The sequence below is a fragment of the Diplotaxodon limnothrissa genome, linkage group LG13 (assembly GCF_057381915.1).
Source record: "Diplotaxodon limnothrissa isolate DT_005_m linkage group LG13, D_limnothrissa_male_GT1.1, whole genome shotgun sequence".
Lineage (NCBI taxonomy): Eukaryota > Metazoa > Chordata > Actinopteri > Cichliformes > Cichlidae > Diplotaxodon > Diplotaxodon limnothrissa.
The window spans coordinates 10,850,880-10,868,118 of record NC_140608.1 but is presented as its reverse complement, the minus strand read 5'-3'; positions in this window follow the sequence as shown (position 1 = coordinate 10,868,118).

The following is a 17,239-nucleotide window of genomic DNA, read 5'->3' as shown; positions in this document are numbered from 1 at the left end:
CTGGGAGTTCAATAATAGATCATCACTTCTCTCACTCTAATATTAATCACTGAAGCTGGACAGCCATTTCTAAGCACCATTTTTCATCTTACTGCCTGAGCGTGTTTCAACTGAATGGATTCATTGAGTGGGAAAGAAGAGGGGAGCTCATGGGTGCTAGGGGGTTGTTTCATTAAGATTCTGAGTTAAAAATAGCGCGAACAGATCTTCACTTTGCCGGCGCAGTTCAACATGTCTCACCCTTGACTATTGCTTGCCTTCTTATTATTCCAAACGGCTCTTAGGGGCTATAGCAGAGTGCTTGTTGCTGGAAAGTGTGGCTCTGCAGAACCTTTTGAGGAGTTTTATTGCGCATTATTCAAAAATTACTTTCCCATCTAAGCTGCAGCTCTTCAAAGGAGTCTTGGAGCGGAATAACAACCACATTAACATGTTGCAAACCCTCATGTATCCATATGAGAGTTGTGATAAACCGCGTAAGTCCTGCCTGGCTTGATAACTATCCTGAGAGTTATCGGGCCCGATTGCAGTGGTTCTAACCACGAAGCACATATGATGCACTTCTGATTCTGAAGCTCTGTGAGTGTGTCACATGTTTCACAGTAATTGTGAGCAGCAAAGACGAGATGAGAACCAGGGTCATGCTGTTATCAATGTGGAAAACAGTGATCGATTAATTATGTATGCAGCAGATACTGTGTCCATTATAATAGTGGTAAAATAAGTGTTACCTTCCGTGCCCCTGAATGGAGAATATGACTGCACTGAAAGACTGCTACTGACCTCCTATTCACAAAAAAGGACATTCATGCATTTGAAAATAAAGAAATATGCAGAGCATCATCAATTAGTTTTTAATTAAAGTGTCTTTGATCTCATACTGCTACCATAACCTAATGTGTATAGACATCATCAGCCTGAACTGTGTAGGTTTTCTTGTTTGTCCCAACGCCACTTTTTCCATGTTTACATGGAGGGGAGCAATGCTGCATTACCAGTTTCAGCTTGTGTTGTCTGAGCACTACATGGGTCATCTCTCTTGGATGCTGTGGCTTAGGTAATGGAGGCCAAGTTGACCTTAAGGCACTCGGAGATGGATGCTCTTACGGCACACAAGAACGGCCGCTCATGGGCGTCACTGAGTTCATGAGTGCTGAGTGTGCCCGCGCAGTAATAAAGGGTTCATGTGCTTCTGTCTTTGCAGCGTTTCTATAGCGTCTCTTGGAAGAGAAAATCCGGTGCCCTCTTGTCCGCCTCAGGGACAGATCAGCTTACGGAAGAGAAGAGGGCAGACATTAGTCACTGTTTTCCTGTAATACACTCGTGTGCGCACACACACACACACACACACACACACACACACACACACACACACACACACACACACACACACACACACACACACACACACACACACTCACACACACACACACACACAGTTTGCACATTGAAGAATACGAGAGAAGAGGCATCTTGGGTATATCCAGACATATGCTTTCACATCATTATCACCCGCACACACACGTTTGCACAAAAAGATTGATGTAACTATTCACAAAGCTAAAATCCCTGCAGACACACAAAAGTGATCATGCCAGCAGCCTGTATGGAAACCTTAGAAGTGATTACTAAGTGCAATGGTAGGCGCAGTGTGTTGTTACATGGAGTGTCTTCCCCCTTGAGCCCCTTATGCTGTTCGTGTCTCTGCTGGTGGTCCCAGTGAGCCTCCACCAGCTGGCCGCCTGCCTGGGTCTGCGGTCCCGTGAGAGGTGGCACAGGCTCAGGGAGAGGATAAAAGACAGTGAGACATCATGGGCCGAGGACAGGAGAGATGCTCTAGCCCGGAGCAATCTTTCTCTGAGCATCTCCAGGCCTGTAAAATACCCCGCCAAATATACACTTCAGCAGCAATATGGCAACTTCATGTTGTATTCAACGTAGTATCGCAATGTAACATGATATCATGTCCAGAGCTGCAGATTGATCGCACGGCTCACACTGGAAATGGACTGAACCAGAGCGCAGGAAATTGACTTAGCAAACGCAATAGTGATACTTCCTTCCTGCCTTCTTGCATTAGTACTGTCAAAATCAGATAGGTGAGAAGGTGTGTTTCTTGTGTGTTTTTGTATCATTGCTAGGTCTGTAAATAAGGACTACTTTTAATATTGATCAGTGTGTCAGTGTATACTCAGTCAGGTGCAGTGATTTGTTTAAGAAATTCTTAAAGATGTTACAGTCAGTACTTGATATTTACAGTGGATCACATGACTACTTGCATGTGATCAACCCACAGAGAAATAGCACAAGACAAGAGCATTTTACAGTTGCTTCCTAACACAAAAGGAAGCAACCAAAACGGCAGATATGACCAGCCAGAGTTTACAGAGAGTTAAAGCCAGGCTTATATTCTGTGTGTGCACAGAGAGACAGCTATAATGGGGTGCTAGTGTTGAATAAGTGTGCCTTATCATTGTTTGAAAATAGCCTTATAGGTAAAGATAGTTCATGTTGTGTCTACAGCTTCTTTTCAGTGCAGAGATGAAAAAAACAGTTACTTGTTTAAGTAGTCCAATGACTTCTGACATCAACCTGTCAGTCAAATAATAGTGTAGTTAATCTTTTAAAGTACACTATGTTGCTAAAAGTATTCATTCACCCATCCAAATCATTGAATTCAGATGTTCCAATCACTTCTATAGCCACAGGTCTAAAAAATTAAACACCTTGGCATGCAGACTTTTTCCAGATACATTTGTGAAAGAGCGGTCACTCTCAGGAGCTCAGAGGATTCCAGCCTGGTACCGTGATAGGATGCCACCTGTGCAACAAGTCCAGTCGTGAAATTTCCTCACTACTTAATATTTAATATTATTTAATACAGAGTTTGTACAATACTTACCAGCCTGGAAGTCAATATTTGGTAATACCACCTTTATTGTTCAACACAGCTTGAACTATCTTAAATTTCTTTCTTTAAGTAGTCTTCAGGAATAGTTCTCCAGGCTTCTCGAAGGACATTCGAAGCTCTTCTTTAGATGTGGGCGGTTTCTTCATTTATTCTCAGTCAAGATGATCCCACACCACTTTAATAATGTCAAATCCATGACTGATGGTGCTCAATTGTGTGCTTTTCAATCCAGGTATGCTTTTTACTGCATTGGCAGTGTGTTTGGGATCATTGTCATCCTGGCAAATGAAGCTGTTGCCAATCAGAAGCTTTCCAGATGGTATTGCATTTTAGATCAAAATCTGACGCTACTTTTCTGTCTTCATAACTCAAGCAGTTTTGAGAAGACCGCCAACACCACTGGCTGCAATACAGGCCCAAACTATGACAGAGCTTCCAGCACGTTTTACAGATGGCTGTAGACGCTCACCGTTGTACCTCCCCTAACCTCCCTTTTACACTTTTACAACCAAAATGTTCAAATTTGGCTTCATCACTCCATCAGAACTGTTAACTCCAATTTTCAGTCCAGTTCTTGTGTAATTTGGCATTTCCCTTCTTCCAGAATGGCTTTTGGATAGGCACCCTTCCACTGAGATGTGGTGTCAGTGCACAATAGATAGGGCCAGAGGGATCTCTCGGTTCCTATGTCAGGTCTTAGCCAGATATTTCTTAAGGACATGACTTTGGCATACATTTCACCTGCTGATAGTTTCTTTTAATTTGTTTATGCCAACACGTTTTTTGTTCTCCACTTTTCCTCAAATTAAGGACAGACTGTCACACCATGCTAAGATCCGCCAAGCTTTCTGTTAATAGCTCTTTGGAAATCACCTTGTTTGTGCAAAAATACAATTTTATGCCCATCAAAATGTGTTATATTTGACATTTTTCATATATCCAACTAAAGAAATGAGAACAAGTCATCTGTCTTTGCAACCAGCTTTTAGTAACAAAGTACAATTTAAAATGTAAATAATTCTTTAAGTTGTCTTCTCATTATGTGTAGACGCAGCACCGGTTCATCCCTTGAGTTAGGTGTCTTTTTTATGCTTGAATGATTCATAGGTCAGTCTAAATGACTTAACAGAAGGAAAAAAAACATTCCCAGAAAATGGACGATCCAAGGACTAGCTCCTTGTAATTAACATAAATAAAGCAACGAGGGGTGGTTCAAAACATCCGCACATACTGTAGATTCTTACGCTTGTCAGTTTGTTTCTGATCTCTCTACCAATAAAGTTTGAAAACTGTTAAAAACAGGTAACTGTAGTGCTGACATGAAGACAGTCACAATGCGCTGGGTGTGAAAAGACAGAAAAAAATGTGTACGAGAGGTGAACAGCAGGTCAGGAGTTATTGGCTGGAATGCTGCATTCCCAAGATCTACCAGGTGTGCTGGGTGACTAACACTGTAAATACTGATGACCCCAGACACATTTATGATGACTCTAAGAGTTTAAAAGCACTGTCCAAACAGACAGATGAAGAAAACATAATTTCCAGTTTGATATTGCAGAGAAGAAGCTCAGGAGGGAAAAGAACAGCTGTAAGTAGTAAAACACAAGAGAGAAAAGCAATCACACGTGCTGCATAACACTGAGTAACCCACTGAGGTCCTAAAATAATCAGAGGCAGTCTCATTTGTTTTTAAATGTTGGCCCCACGTGTCACTGAAACATAAACGTATGTTTATAATCGCAAAGACAGACAGTTAAGTTAAACTTAACAAAGTACCAAAACATTTCAGGAAGATAAATACATAATTTTGCTGCTGCGAAGGGAAAAAAAAATCAATTACTAGCAGTGATTTGTAACAGTTTTGTCATACAGGAGCAAGATAAAAAAGCACTTCTGTGTAGTGTTTTCAAGGTCATGAAGGAAAAAAGTTACCACAGAAATAACACACTCAGCAGCTACAGTGTAACAAATGTGTTTTGCTACACACATATTTGCTTTCTTGTTGTTGAGGCCAATCGGGCACCATTGCTGATTCTATCCTAAACCTCTTGACAGTGGAGCATCATCTATGAGAAGTGGTACTAGCAAACATCAAGCTAAAAATAATAATAATTTCTTCTGGTTACAATCTCTTACTGTCTGTTAGGTTTTCTAGTTGTGATAAATAAGTGGCTCTACAAGTGTTCACTTGAGCAGAGTGGGCAGACGGTACGAGGAGAAGACATACAAATATACAGACAGCTATTGTCACCGGTCCATTTCACCAAATCCACTTGAAATGACTCCTTTGTCAGCCTCTCTTTGCTGTGCTGCTCTGCTAACTCAGTCAAAACACGATTATTTTCTGCTTCTCCAATAATTCCCACTTGTAGCACTGACATGTCTCTATTTGAAAAGAAAAAGAAGGAAAAAAACACGAGACTTATGAATGTGGCTCCTTTTGCATTTTTCTCATACAACGTAAATGAGCCTTAAGTATAGTCGAGAGCTGCTTTCATGAGTAAATCATACAATGTGACATATAAGCACCATAAAACAAAGATATTTACTACTTGAGTTAGTTTTATTGCGTCTTTCTCATATTGCTCTTTATGCCAGTCTGACTTTAACATTAAGCAGCAGTGATAACAGTTCTTGTCATTACAGAAAAACTGACTGTGTACTTTTGAGTTTCTTCTTCTTCTTCTGTCTGCATCGAGGCATGTGGTGGTTTAGAAAGCAGATACGCAGGTTTTATCTGTTTAATGTGGAGCAAATGAAACAATTTATTATTGTTTTAAGGTCATCGCTATAAAACCAGAAGGACTGAATCCATGCACTCATCACATTACTGATATCCATCTAGAGTAATGGCCAATGAACTTGCCTGTTAGTGAGTAAAAGGAGACATATTACGTAAGCTGCTGTTTATGTCTTTGGCTTTAAAACAACCAATGTCCATCATTTCTCCTCGCACTAAAGCAAAATACAAAAAAAGAAAACCTAATATAATTGCAGAGGTGGGATGTAATTAATGGCTCTGTGTGAAATGAAATGACCCTACTGACATCCCCAGCTTAATTCGCATACAGAAATTCTGCTTCACTCTCTTTGCCTTTGCCTGTCTTTCTGAGTGTTTGTTTGAGTTGGTGTTTAAAAATGTCGTCACCTGCGTCACATTTGAGGTTGATGAATGCCTAAGCGGTAGACTTGCTATGACTTTTCCTTGGAGCTCGAAACATGTTTTACAAAGCGCAGTAGTTTGTCTCCAGAGAAGCTTCTTTCTCTTGTAGAGTAAGCTGTAAACACACCTGAGTGATGAGTCACAACGCTGGAGAGCTGGGACCTACTAGTGCCATTATCAGGCTGTTTGCAAGGAATGCGCTTAATGGAAACTAGTTTGAGAGACAACACGTTCTGACCTGAGTGTAAACCATAACATATGGGGGGCTTTATGTCAGGCTTTGGGCCAAACCATCTCTGTTATCCTCTTCGAGGGTCAGGAGAGAAGTCTGCAGCTGTGTGGACAAAGCTTTCACAAGCGCTGAGCTGAATTTACTGTGAAATACCAGAGATTTAAAGCATTGACTTATCCCCTTAATAGTCCTTTCAACCATTTCTTAGAGTATATTTGAAGCTGTGAGAGCTTGTTGAAAAATGAGGCACATTTTACCCAGATTAACCAGATTGATCATCTCTGCAGCAGCAAAATCAACACTCTGTATGTTTGTATATAAAAAATAATAAAATAATTACACAATTCTGTAATTTCACAACCTCCCAAAAAATCTGGCTACTTTGTAAAGAAATGTCATCTGCATCTCCATTAAGACAAAAAAACACTACTGCTTATAAACACATGTCAGCATGACACATGTAATAGTATCTGGAGGCAAAAGAGCAAAGCTTCACAGTGTCAGGTCCCATTCTCCACCTCTTTGTGTCTTTTTTTTAATCACACCTCTGAGAAAAAAAGGCAGTATTTTTTTCTTCCTTTGATCCTAATCATACTTTAAGAAAAAAATAAGTCCGATTACTAACAAAAAAATTTAATTCCAGGGGGAAAAGTCATAATTCTGAGACTGAAGTCAGGAAAAGTGTTCATAAATTGAATTGAACTGAATTTGTTTGCCTCAAAATTCAGAAAAAACGTCATAATCCAAACATTGACTTTTTTGTTCAGTGGCCCACGGACATGCTTTTGATTAGATCAGTTAGATCAGGTATAATGGTTAGTTGGTGCACTGCCTTGCTCTTGTTGTGTTGTTGCTATTTTAGAAATCACCACAGAGGCGGTACTTATCTCGTCTAAAATGCAGAAAGTGATATATGTAGTTCCTATAAGGCCAAATTACTAGTTACCCATATTCAAATGACTACCTGTTACATAATTTCTAAATTGATATTTTATTGTGTATTTATTAGCATGAACTACTACTGTATTAGAAGTAGATTGTGTATAAAAACAGTCTACTTCTAATATATGAACAGGAGGCTGATCTCTGTACACTGACAGCATCAGAAAGAGTGTCTCACATGTTTTTAGTGAGATAAAAGGTTTTCTGTGCTCCTATAGATCCTTCTTGCTCTGAAAACATTACTGCACTACTTCAAAGCTTCCAGAGCAGCGTGAATACTTTCTCAGAATATTTATTAATCCTGACCTGACATGAGCTTGAAAGCAAACGTCCTCTGTGATTACAAGAGGATTGCATCAGCATGTTGATACCTTGTATTATGTTTAGATTAGCATGTGAAGAAGGCAAAGGTGTCGGTAGCTACCGTTGGTAGTCGGTAGAGTTATCATTTTTAAAATGTTGTAATGATTTGGTGAACTATTTCATACCAAAAAAATTTTTTAAATTATTTATTTATTGTTTAATCACTGATTCAATTTTTGGTTTGCGGTCAGTGGTGTGAAAAATGGCCATCACCCAATCTACAGCCAAAGTGATACCTTCAAATTGTATTCTTGTCAAACCAAATACCCAAACTACAATTCTATTGTTTATTTTAATGAAATACAAGATAAAAAGTTCAACAACAAATAAATAAATAAATATACTATAAGCTCATCATGTCTTGTGAGAAATATCCTTGTCTTTAAGCTGCATTAACCAGACCTGTCAAAGAAATGTGAAGTAACACTTGCAATATTTCTCTTCTGATTTGAATTTTGCATATATTTGATTTGTACAATTAAGTAATCAAGTACAAATACTCACATAGAGCACGTGGCATAAGTACATTTTGCCCCACTGAGTAGAATAGTAGCACTTGTGGCCTATGGTAGTCTTAAAGACAGAGTTTCTGAAACCTTAAATTCCTCTGGCGCATGCCTATCTCTGCAGGGTACCCAGAAAACTAAACAAACTTCAGACTAACCTAAGGAAGGAGATAACGTGAAATCATGACGGCAGTTAACAGTGTCCCGGCATGCCTTCACTTCAACATGCTCATAAAAGTCAGGGCGGCTAAAGATAGACACAGACAATCGCATTGACAGCAAAAAATCGGTAGGAGACCCCCGGGGGGCCTTATGAGAAAGGGTCCTCAGATGGTATAGCTTAGCCTGCTTCCATTATGTTGATCCTCAGTCTGTCATTGAGTTAAACCCCTCTTGTGACATGTTCTGTGACCTACAGACCTGGCTGTGTAGTATTTTGCTTTGCAGTCTGAGGCTCTAATGCAGACTATATTCCTTTGATGCTCTAGTCTAGACAATGATTTGTCATAGCTGTCTTGTAGTGCTACTATTAGTCAGAGAACCCCTCCACTGCCTGCATGGGCAATCCTGGCTGCTTTGCGCCCAAAGGGCCTCCACATTCCTGGCTCAGCTGGACATTCAGCAGGCCACCACCTGCAGCATGTCAACACACTACACAGACTTAACAACTCCCCCACCCCCCTTAAAACCATTTACTCTCACCCCTAACTGGAAGGTGCTGTAAAAATAGTGCCTGAAATTACTTATGGGACTTGTTGATGGGGCATTAAGAAATATATTGGAAAAACAGAAGGACAGAAAATGTGAAGGTAGAGCTGTTTTATGATCTTCTTAAAATTCACCAGAGGTACGAGTTAAACAAGCACATTTTATATGTAATTTGCATATTTAACATATATTTTGTCGTCAAAGCTTTCCATTTGGAAGTGTCAGAAAATTGCATTCAAAAGAAAAATACTCATTAGCTTGGCTTCCTGGTGGGTGTTAAGAGGTTAAAGATATGAATAGCAAGTCAAAGTTCTAAACAACAGACAGATTTGCTTGACATTTGCCTGTGGCTCTGTGTGTTAACAGTGGGGAAAGTAGAGACATGGTGTCTTGTCTCAGCTGTCACTTGTGAGCATGTGGTGGGAAAACCGCCCACACTGTGCCTCTCAGGCTCATCCACACGCTGCGACTGCTGCGCCATCTTTCTAAAAACCGCACTGGAACATCTTTTGTTTTTCTCCATGGCTTTGTCTCCTTCCTATTGTTGTCATCTTCAGACTGGCATAAGTCATTGCGTGGCCATAAGGAGTTTGAGTGTTTTCCAAAGTTCTCTTGTTGAAAAGACTGAGTGACTAATTAAAAAAACATTGTCAATTTACTTTGGTGGCTGAATGTACCGATCTGCTTTGATGTCTGATTTAAGAAATCCATCCTTCATCAAGAAGGAGCTGGCTCATTGCTGATTACGTACAAAATGCAATTTCTGCATTTGCATAACAAAGACAAGACTGATAGATCTTATCTGAGGCTCCTCTTGAGTTTGTTGCTTGTTTGCCCTGAACTGCAGTTGCCTAGTAGCCACAGTGATGCCCTCTTCATTTCCAATTGACATCACATGGCGCCAGAGGAGCTCGCCCAGGATAACTGGACAGGCTTCCAGAGGCAACTCCTCACTAATGTAACATGCATAAGCTGAGTAGCCATGTATTTTTCAAATGTGTGATAATAACAGAAACACAGGGGCATTTTTTTTCCTCTTTATGGGTGCTTGGATGAATCGGTGCCAATAGCAGTGTGCCTTCACTCTGCGTTAGTCGAGAGAGACGTCTATGACTCTGCACACACAGTGAAAACCCCACCATGTTTCTTGGGTGTGAACACAACGTTTGTCAGTGGAAAATGACGGCCGAAAAAGTAAATGGTCGATGAGTCACCCTGATGGAGCGCCGGGACATTGCTACTTAAAAGTCAGACATGGCTGCTGGGAAACCTTCCAAGTTGTCATGTTCCAGGCGTGATCGCCTGGAACATGACAACGTGATTTGTGTGTACTGCGACAAATCAACCGTGTAGGTTTCCATTCTGGCAACCGTATGACCCCGGATATGCTCATCAAGACAAACAGCATCACACGATAGAATAGGTGTTTCTCTCTTTTTCTACTAATATCTCCTCATACGAGATGTGATTTTTCTTTGTTTGATCTGCATTATTTGGTTCTTCTCCCCTCTAAGGTTGGTATCATTCTTGTCTTTGTTATGCAAATACAGAAATTGCATTTTGTACGTAATCAGCAATGAGCCAGCTCCTTCTCAAGGTCTAAAGTTCGAAGATGATCCATAAAAACTGAAGGTAATAATAAATGTTGTGTTCGCAGTTTAGAGCCCAAAGTTTTCAAGATATCACTTCCAAATTCAGTGTGATGGTAGACATGAATAACAGCTCGAGCTGATTTAATTTTCAGAAAATCAGATCACTGTGAAAATCAGCAAAAAGTTTATATTATCTTCAGTTTTTATGGATCATCTTCAAACTTTAGTCCTTGAGAGACATGACTACCTAAGCTGGCTAAGCTTTTGATCTTGACCTTCATTGTTACCAGCCAAGGTCAACTGATGAAATAACAATAGAGCCTGATGTCAGCCGTTTGTAATAAAAATATCACAAAACATCAAAGTTTTAGTCTAGCCCTCGCACTTCGGGGGAGTTGCTCTTTCTAAGTGCTCTTGTTTCTACTGCTTTTTACTATTTTTATGTAGCTAAGGAAAAAGTAAAGTTTCCACAGCCACAAAAAAGGTAACACATTGGACCTGAGGGAATTTTTAAAACCTCAAGTTTTGCTGCAAGAAAACATCAAAATGGTGTTGTCTTTAATATCAGATGATTTACTAAAACGAACATAACAACGTGAAGATTTAAAGACTGCACATTGGGTTTAGATTCCCTTAGCCGTGTGCGTTGGTGCTCTACAGAGCCACATGACGTGAAGCGCAAACAGCAGATGCTTAGTTGCTTTTAAAGCCTCAGCAGTCTCTATATATGGGCATTACATTGTCTCTGCAATGATGCTTCTTACTGAACATGACAGTCACATTCAGTGTTACATAAGACTTTGTGGAGTCTCTGCTTATTGCTGACATTTCCACGTTTAGCTGTCTGCTGACCAAAGCTTTGCTTCTCTTTTATATTGTCCAAATGCCATCCTGAAGCTAAAAAGTCACAGTCATCTTGGATCAAAGCGAGCTCTCTCCCTCTCTACTGGGTGTGTGGTTTATTTAAGGGTTTTTTGGTGTTTCAAAAAGATCCATGTGTAGTATTCAGTCTGATATGTGGTGCTTGACATCCTATGCTTGATGAAAAACAACTGCCAAGAATCTCCTTATATACACAACTCACCAGCCTGCTGAGAATCATCAGGAGAAAGGAACAGCGGAGCTACAGTAGCAGCTTTCTGTTTGTGTTGCAGTTGGCTGCCATACTTCAAAATCATTCTGTATTGATTCCCTGCTGATGGACCTTTCAAAGCAGGGATTGAATTCTGACTCAACATAAACTGATGGAAAAAGAACATTTTCTAGATTTAGATGCATTCACTTTTTTTGCAGTGAGCATTTACAGGAAGTCCTGACCCTGCAAGCAGAACATTGCACAAAGGCCAATATTAGCTTCTCACAATACCTCGAGCGTGGATGTGCTAAGGAGAGCTGGATACTATTCAAGGATGGCCTGCGTGTAGCATCTGGTAAATCCAACAGGTTATTTCAACACCCTGCTCTTTTTAGTGATTAAACACATGAGCACACTAGTTAAAAGGCCCAAAGGTCCAATATCTCTTGATTTCTTGGCTGCTTCCTTGTATGTTTTCTATGCCGATTAAGCCTCTAGTGATGGTAAAGCCACTCAAAAGGACTTGTATGGGTAAAGTCAGATATCCTGCTTCACTATGCCTGTGATGCAACTTTATCATTCTCCTGAATTCTTGTTATACTCATCAGCTGAGCAAACACACACATTTTACTCTAAACGTTGAAGAAGATTCACTTCTTCCTACTAATTCACCCGTAAAGTTGCTTTCAGCACAGAGGTCACTCTCCCCAATACTCTTAGGACAAATTTCGATGGTCTTTGCAGTCGGCCTATCATTAGTGGGGCCCATCAACCCTATTAAATCATTCAAAGGCCAAAGGTTTTATATATTTTCCACAATATTCACATTGCAATTAAGAAGTCATTTTTTAACATGCTTCATAACACTGTTATCCTTTTCATATAGAGGGAATAAATCTGCTCGGATTACCAGGACCCAGCTCTGAAGACCAAAGGACTCTGGAGGTCTAGCTTTGGACTAATGAGAATTCTCATTGTGACATAACAATTCGAGCTCAGGGGTTTTTAGTGCAATAATTTGATCCAAAATGTAACACTTGGTCACATGATTAAGGTTACAGGTTTAAATTAAGAGATTACAGGCTGTTTATTCCCTTCTGTGTAGACCTTTTTGGTTTGACAGAGGGATAAAAGACCACGTTTTATACATTAGCCACTTTCTCTCAAGAACTATGACTACTTACCAAGGATCATTTCTTTTGGCAACTACCAAACAAAAAATGTTCAAAAAAATCTCCATTTTCAAACAAACCTAAAAAAAATCATCCTTGGATCTCATCGGAGATGTCATAAATGATCAGTGGAACTCCGTCCTAGACTTTGTACACACATTATCTTTTCACAGTAAACATGCTTTTGTGCAGGAAAAAGTGGTGTACAGAGTTCATTTCACTAATGCTACACTGGGAAGAACCTTGAGCCATGTTGTGCTCAGTGTAGAGGCCAGCACTCTTAATGTGTGACTTAATAACTGATCTGCTGGCTGCTCCCGAAGCTCTCGACGATCTAAAGTTCGAAGTGTTTTTTTTTAAGCCTTTACTACGATGTTTGGAATTCCATTAAACCCTGAACCCAGCACTCTTTTTTGGTTCAATATTAAAGAAATATGGTACTGTTTTAACAGTGGAAACCAGCGTGATCATTGCTTTCACTACACTCTTTTCAAGCTTTCTAAGCTTTTAAATCGAGCGCAACATGCTCCTCCATCCTTCTATGTGTTTATGCATAAATAGCAAACAACAAACAATCCCAGAGTTAACACAAACTACTGTATGATAGTTATTTGGGCCCTCATAATATCTTGTTATTAACTGTAGTCTTATAGTGGACAGTATAGTATTGTCATTTTTGATTAATAATGCCTTTCACATAGGAACTAGATTTTTTGAAGTCAAAAAAATATGTGTTTAGTATGTTCTACAATTTTAAAAAACCTGTGATTGGTAAATACATTATACCTAGGGGGGAAAAAGGCTGACCTAGAGGACTAGAGGAGAATGGATATTGCATTCAACAGGTGGCCAGAAAAACAACTTCAAATGTGTGATAATACTGCTCCGTCTCTGCTGGGTGTGAAAATATGTAGGGCCCAACTGTTTGCTAACACAATCGCATTTACCGTGTCACATTTATGGGGTGAAAATAAGTCAAACAAAATCATTTGAAGCAGGTTCAAAGTGAGATGTCATGTCAGTAGAGTGTTTAAAAGAGGACAAAACAGTAAATCTAAACAACAGTGATCGATAATCATTAGTAGAATCACCAGAAATCCAACAGCAGTGTGGTCTCTGTCTCAGCGGCTAAATGGCTAAAAGGACCTGACAGGACTCTGTCTGCCATTTGCTCACCCAAACGTGTCCGCTATACATGGCCCACTTCCAAAATCCCTCAATAAAAACAAACTAGTCAGCAGCCAGAGATCAAAGTGTCAGCTCAAGGATGATGCATCAAAATCGGCCTCCCAGGTAAAGTGGCAAGATGGCGGAGGATGTCTGTATTTGTTCAGTCTGCTATGCTGAGGATTGTTCACAGATGGCACAAAAACTGTTTCCATCAGTCATGAGTGTGTCCCCTCAGTTGGTGTGAACTGACTTTTGACTTGTTACATAACACAGTATGTCATTCTCTGAGACAACTCCAGATCGGCCAAGATTGCAGAAGGTAGAGGAAACAAAGTCACATTGGATATCTGGACTTAATGACAGAGTCTAGCAGGATTTGGATTTCCAGCCTCAGACCTCCACAGAGAGTGTCAGGAGCTTCACCACTGAAAATCACCACTTTGTCATATTGCTCGTAATGACTGCCAGTTACTGAGTCACCTCTCCGATGGCAGAGCAACTGAAAATGCAATTTCAAGTGTTCAGAGTCTTCAGGGGGTGTTGGGAGAACCGACAGACCGTGGCGAAATGAACATGCTCTGAACCGAGGATAAACCTTAGCAGGGAAGCGGAGGTCCGATAAGGTCGTCTTTTTAAGCACAGGTCACCATGGCCTCTTGAGACAAGAGCGGAGGCCTGACGGTGGAGTGAATGACATTACATCTCGCCAGCAGTGATAATGGTAAATGGTAAATGGCCTGTATTTATATAGCGCTTTACTAGTCCCTAAGGACCCCAAAGCGCTTTACATATCCAGTCATCCACCCATTCACGCACACAGTCATACACTGGTGATGGCAAGCTACATGTAGCCACAGCCACCCTGGGGCGCACTGACAGAGGCGAGGCTGCCGGACACTGGCGCCACCGGGCCCTCTGACCACCACCAGTAGGCAACGGGTGAAGTGTCTTGCCCAAGGACACAACGACCGAGACTGTCCAAGCCGGGGCTCGAACCGGCAACCTTCCAATTACAAGGCGAACTCCCAACTCTTGAGCCACAATCGCCCCTTGTGGTGTCTGTGATGACGATAAGTACTGTTATTACAAGTATGACTAGCTTGATCTGGACCTGAAGTGCACTGATGGCATCTAGATTCCTGAGATTGAAACTCGAAATGAAAATCCAAACTGTGCAAAGACTGGGCATTGGTATTCAGATGCAGTGTGAAAACATTAGAGAAATAAAAACAGAGGGGTGTGTGCATCTGTCTCCCTATTGACTGCAGTCTTAAATATTTTTATATCTACCGTGGCAGTTTTATTTTCATTTTTTTCTCATACCACCCAGTTTCCAAGCCATCCATTAATAGACAAAACTCCATTTACAATCCAATAACATTATCTTCACAGACTAAGTATGGTATTATGGTGAAAGATCACAGCACTGCTGAGAATAGAATAGAATTTGCCCATGAACACATGAATCAAACTGTTGTTTCTCTTGGCTCAATGTCATCAAGGGTTAGGGTAACATAGTAGATGGTGTTTTTTGATGGAGATGTCATGAAGCTCTAAAAATATTTTTTCACATATTGAGGGTACAGTGAGTAGGAACGTTTTACTGATGGACAGAGCTTGGAGAGAGGACAGATTGTAAAGCAGGCTGCCGCAGCGTGGATGCCAGAGCAAAGACTGCATTTTCACATTTTACATGCTGGAAAATCATTCACAGATTACAATTTAAATAATGCCGAACGACTCTAACTACAAGCACCTAAAGGCAATTCCACACACAGCGAGCATCTCACCCCTCCAAATTTGTAAATCAAATGTAAGGTGACAGTTATTAAGAACACTACAGGATTTCTGTCCACACTGCAGACTGCTCACCTGCGTCATTACATTACCTTTTCAGACACATTAAGCTGCATACCATCTTGAGAGCCTCGCTGCGGCCTGTTTAATGAAGTCGGCTGAAACTAGAAGATGTTTAGAGCACAAGCTCACTCCTCCCCTCCCTGTCCCTCATTTGACTGTGTACAGTAGTAGTGTGTGGGAGTTTGGCTTGGCTGGCCAACCCGATCTCTCCAGGGTGCTAGCAAAGTCTCAAGTGTATTGAGGAACCAGCTCAAAATAAATATGCAACCTCTTTTTCAACCGAGGAATTATGAAGACCTCTTGCTCTTTTAGCAGACATCATTAAAAAAACTCCAGAGGTGACAAAAATCTAGCAGTGACCTCTTATACTCTAATGTGATCTAATTAGTTTTATTTGGATCTCTCGTGCCTCTGGGGGCTGTTGTGGGCAGAGTCGGCAAAGATCAGCACTGCGATCAGTCGTTTGACAATCTGCATGATGTAATTTGTGGGTTATGTTTTATTTAAAGTTCAAAAGAGAGCAGTCACAACTTCAATCCTGAGTGAAACGGGGTGAAAGCCTGAAGCTAACTTTACTTTTGGCTGTATTGCAGGCCCAGAAAACCTACTTTATCAGTTAAGTTGTTACTGTGAGAAATCACGGTCCAACATGAACATCCCAGACAGATTTCATGCAAGAGTTTTGTTTTGGTTTGATGGTTGGGAATCAGTTGGAAAAAGAGGAAGTCACACGTATTGTTGAATGCCCCAGAAACCATATGGCAAGGAAAAAAGGTTTATTAATCTGTTGCTTCTGCTTATTTATTTATTTTCCTAGGAAAAAACAATCCCTGTGGTCGTCCAAAGGATGTAGCAACATTTGAACCAAAACGTAAAACCAGGTTGTGGGCTTACAAGGTCAATACGTCTACCAAACCTAAAGTATTGATGTTAATGGAAAATGCTTTTAAAACAATTTTTTTGTGATGTGTATCATAACAACAGCCCACAGATTCTCTCACACTTATGGCTCTCTTTAGCTTAATATAGCCTTTTCCCCCAGACTAAGTTCCATTGTTGAACCATTCGTGTGTAATGCCACTGCTCTTATCCACCCTCAGCTCTCACAACATCCTTTTTTCCAGCAGCGTTTTCAGCTATAAATGGTGCGTTTATTCAAAGAGCCCCAGTTTATTGGATTGGCTGACAATAAACAGCTGTATGGATGAGAGGCGGGATTACAGAACGACTAAAGCATCAAACATGAGAGAGACTTGTTTGAAAGGTAAAAAAAGAAGACCTACAATGAAAAAAGAAAGCTGTAATATTCACAAGTTTCTATTCCCCTGTTTACGCAATAATGTTGGCCCAGAAAATATACTTTTGGCATTTCTTAATATATGTCGAAAGAACTTTAAGCCTGCCTTGTAACTTTATCAGTAGAGTATTGCACAAATTAGCTGTATACTGGAAGTGAAACCATCTTCTGACAGAAGCCAGGCCTCCTTACACTGCTCTTATTTATCCAGCTCAATGTGTCCATCTGCTGGATGTTAGTTAGATCTG